Raw genomic sequence first — 4,474 nt, 5'->3', positions numbered from 1 at the left:
AGAAAGAAGCCCAATAAAGACACAGAAGAGCTAAATGCCACAATCAACAAACATGACCTCATAGACATATACAGAACACTCCACCAAACCACATCCAAGTATACTTTCTTTTCTAATGCATATAGAACATTCTCAAGAATAGACCACATATAAGGTCTTAAATCAAGACTTAACAGAATCCAAAACATTGCCATATTACAAAGCATCTTCTCTGACCATAAAGCCATAAAACTGGAAGTCAATACCAGAAAAATCAGGGAAAAGAAATTAAACACATGGAAACTGAACAACACTTTGCTCAAAAATGATCGGATGATAGAACAAATTAAGGATGGAATAAATATTCATTGAATCCAATGAGAATGAAAACACTTCCTATCAGAACCTTTGGGACACAGCTAAAGCAGTGCTCAAAGGCCAATTTAATCAATAAATGCACACATACAAAAAGAAGAAAGGGCCAAAATCAAAACATTAACCCTACAACTCAAACAAATAGAAAGAGAGCAACAAAAGAAACCTTCAGGCACCAGAAGAAAGCAAATAATAAAAATTAGAGAATTAAATGAAATGGAAAACAGAAAAACAATTGAAAGAGTTAACGAGACCAAAAGCTGGTTCTTTGAAAAGGTTAACAAAATCAATACACCATTGGCCAGACTGACAAAAGAAAAACAGAAGACGAAGCAAATAACCCAAATAAGAAATGAGACAGTTGATATCACAACAGACCCAACTGAAATTAAAAGAATCATAACAGAATACTATGAAAAATTATACTCTAACAAATTTGAAAACCTAGAGGAAATGGACAAATATCTAGAAACACTTTACCTACCTAAACTAACACAGAGACAGAGCAGCTAAATAAACCCATAGCAAAAGAAGAGATTGAAAAAGTAATTCAAAAACTCCCAAAAAAGAAAAGCCCTAGCCCTGATGGCTTCACTGGAGTATTCTACCAAACGTTCAGAGAAGAGTTAACACCATTACTACTAAAGGTATTTCAGAGCATAGAAAAAGATGGAATACTCCCAAACTCATTCTATGAAGCCAGCATAACCCTGACACAAAAACCAGGTAAACACACCACACACAAAAAAGAAAATTACAGACCTATATCCCTCATGAGGGCCTGGGTAGCTCAGTTGGAAGAGCATCAGGCTTTTAATCTGAGGGTCCAAGGTTCAAGCCCCTGTTCAGGCAATATGCATTTGGAAACCCTGGTGGCATAGTGGTAAAGTGCTACAGCTGCTAACCAAAGGTCGGCAGTTTGAATCTGCCAGGTGCTCCATGGAAACTCTATGGGGCAGTTCTACTCTGTCCTATAGGGTCACTATGAGTCAGAATCGACTCGACGGCAGTGGGTTTGGTTTTTTGGTTTTATCCCTCATGAACTTAGATGCAAAAATCCTCAACAAAATTCTAGCCAATAAAATTCAACAACATATCAAAAAAAAATAATTCACCACAACCAGGTGGGATTCATACCAGGTATGCAGGGGGGTTCAACATTAGAAAAACAATCATTGCAATCCATCGCATAAATAAAAAAAAAAGACAAGAACCACATGATCTTATCAATTGATGCAGAAACGGCATTTGACAAAGTCCAACACCCATTCATGATAAAAACTCACAGCACAATAGGAATACAAAAAAAAAAATCCTAAACATTATAAAGGGCATTTATACAAAGCCAACAGCCAACGTCATCCTAAACGGAGAGAGTCTGAAAGCACTCCCTTTGAGAACGGGAACCAGAGAAGGATGCCTTTTATCACCACTCTTATTCAGCATTGTGCTGGAGGTCCGAGCCACAGCTATTAGGCTAGATAAAGAAACAAGGGGCATCCAAATTGGCAAAGAAGAAGTAAAGTATATCTGTTTGCAGAAGACATGATCTTATACAGAGAAGGAATCCTCAAGAACGCTACTAAAACTAATAGAAGAGTTTAGCAGAATACCAGGCTACAAGATAAAAAACGTAAAAATCAGTTGGATTCCTCTACACCAACAAAGAGAAAGTCAAAGAGGAAATCACTAAATCAATACCATTTACAATAGCCCTCAAGAAGATAAAGTACTTAGGAACAAATCTAACCAGAGATGTAAAAGACCTATATACATAGAAAACTACAAAACACTACTGCAAGAAGCCAAAAGAGACCTGCATAAGGGGAAAAACATAACTTGCTCATGCATAGGAAGACTTAACATTGTAAAAATGTCTATTCTACCAAAAGTGATCTATAGATACAATGAAATTCCAATGACATTTTTTTAATGAGATGGAGAAACAAATCACCCACTTCATATGGAAGGGAAAGAGGCCCCAGATAAGTAAAGCATCATTGAAAAATTAGAACAAAGTGGGAGGCCTCACACTACCTGATTTTAGAACATACTATATTACCACAGTAGTCAAAACAGCCTGGTACTGGTACAACAACAGATACATAGACCAATGGAACAGAATTGAGAATTCAGACATAAATCCATCCACATATGATCAGCTGATATTTGACAAAGGCCCACAGTCTGTTAAATGGGGAAAAGACAGTCTCTTCAACAAATGGTGCTAGCATAACTGGATATTCATCTGCAAGAAAATGAAACAAGACCCATACCTCACACCATGCACAAAAACTAACTCAAAATGGATCAAAGACCTAAATATAAAATCTAAAATGATAAAGATCATGGAAGAAAAAACAGGGACAACATTAAGAGCCCTAATACATGGCATAAACAGTATACAAAACAATACTAACATTGTACAAACACCAGAAGAGAAATTAGATAACTGGGAGCTCCTAAAAGTCAAACACTTACGCTCATCCAAAGACTTCACCAAAAGAATAAAAAGATTACCTACAGATTGGGAAAAAGTTCTTAGGTATGACGTTTCCAATCAGGGTCTGATCTCTAAAATCTACATGATACTCCAAAAAATCAACAACAAAAAGACAAATAACCCAATTAAAAATGGGCAAAAGATATGAACAGTCACTTCACCAACGAAGACACTCAGGCTGCTAACACATACATGAGGAAATGCTCACAATGAGATTCCATCTCATCCCAAGGCTGGCATTAATCTAAAAAACACAAAATAATAAACATTGGCGAGGTTGTGGAGAGACCGAAACACTTATACACTGCTGGTGGGAATGTAAAGTGATACAGGCACTTTGGAAATCAATTTGGCACTTCCTTAAAAAGCTAGAAATAGAACTACCATATGACCCAGCAATTCCACTCCTTGGAATATACCCTAAAGAAATAAGGGCCTTCACAGGAAAAGATATATGCACACCCATGTTCACTGCAGTAGTGTTTACAATAGCAAAAAGATGGAAGCAACCAAGGTGCCCATCACTGGATGAATGGGTAAATAATTTATGGTATATTCACACAATGGAATACTGTACAACGATTAAGAACAACAATGAATCTGTGAAACATTTAATAACATGGAGGAATCTGGAAGGCATTATGCTGAGTGAAATTAGTCAGTTGCAAAAGGACAAATATTGTATGAGACCACTTTTATAAGAACTCCAGATAGTTTAAACACAGAAGAAAATATTCTTTGATGGTTACAAGGGTGAGGAGAGAGGGAGAGGGAATAATAAAAAAAAAAAAAAGTAGATAGCAGATAAAAATTTTCTTAGGTGAAGGGAAGGGCATCACATACCATATGGATAGTCAGTACAACTGGACTAAACCAAAAGCAAAGAAATTTCTTCAATACAAACAAAAGCTTCAAAGGCCAGAGTAGCAGGGATGGAGGTGTGGGGACCATGGTTTCAGGGGACATCTAGGCCAACTGGCATAACAAAATGTATTAGGAAAACAGTCTGCATTCCACTTTGGTGTGAGGCGTCTGGGGTCTTTATATGCTATCAAGCGGCCATCTAAGATGCATAAATTGGTCTCAACCCACCCGGAGCAAAGGAGAATGAAGAACACCAAAGATACAAGGTAAATATGAGCCCAAGAGACAGAAAGGGTCACATAAACCAGAGACTCCATTAGCATGAGACCCAAAGAACTAGAAGGTGCCCGGCTACCACCGATCACTGCCCTGGCAGAGAACACAACAGAGAAGCCCTGATGGATCAGGAGAATAGTGGGATGCAGATCTTAAATTCTCATGAAAAGATCAGGCTTAATGGTTTGACTGAGACCAGAGGGACTCTGACAGTCATGGTCCCCAGATTCTTTGATAGCCCAAGATTGGAACCATTCCCAAAACCAACTCTGTGGACAGGGATTGGCCTGGACTATAAGATAGACAATGATGCTGGTGAGGAGTGGACTTTGCGGCTCAGGTAGACACATGAGAGTATGTGGGCGACTCCTGTCTGGTGGTGAGATGAGAAGGAAGAGGGCGACAGGGGCTGGTTGAACGGACATGGGGAATACAGGGTGGAGAGGAGGAATGTGCTGTCTCATTAAGGGGAGGGCA

At 38.5% G+C, this 4,474-nt stretch overlaps 1 non-coding gene across 1 annotated transcript; it reads left to right on the top strand.

The window, feature by feature from the left end:
* Positions 1-1,133: 1,133 nt before the first annotated feature.
* TRNAK-UUU (transfer RNA lysine (anticodon UUU)) lies at positions 1,134-1,206 on the top strand. Its single transcript has one exon. It is a non-coding gene; the product is annotated as a tRNA-Lys (tRNA).
* The last annotated feature ends 3,268 nt before the right edge of the window (positions 1,207-4,474 follow it).

Source organism: Elephas maximus, chromosome X, assembly GCF_024166365.1.
Source record: "Elephas maximus indicus isolate mEleMax1 chromosome X, mEleMax1 primary haplotype, whole genome shotgun sequence".
NCBI lineage: Eukaryota > Metazoa > Chordata > Mammalia > Proboscidea > Elephantidae > Elephas > Elephas maximus.
The sequence above is the reverse complement of the archived record's forward strand: the minus strand, read 5'-3'. Positions and strand labels throughout refer to the sequence as shown.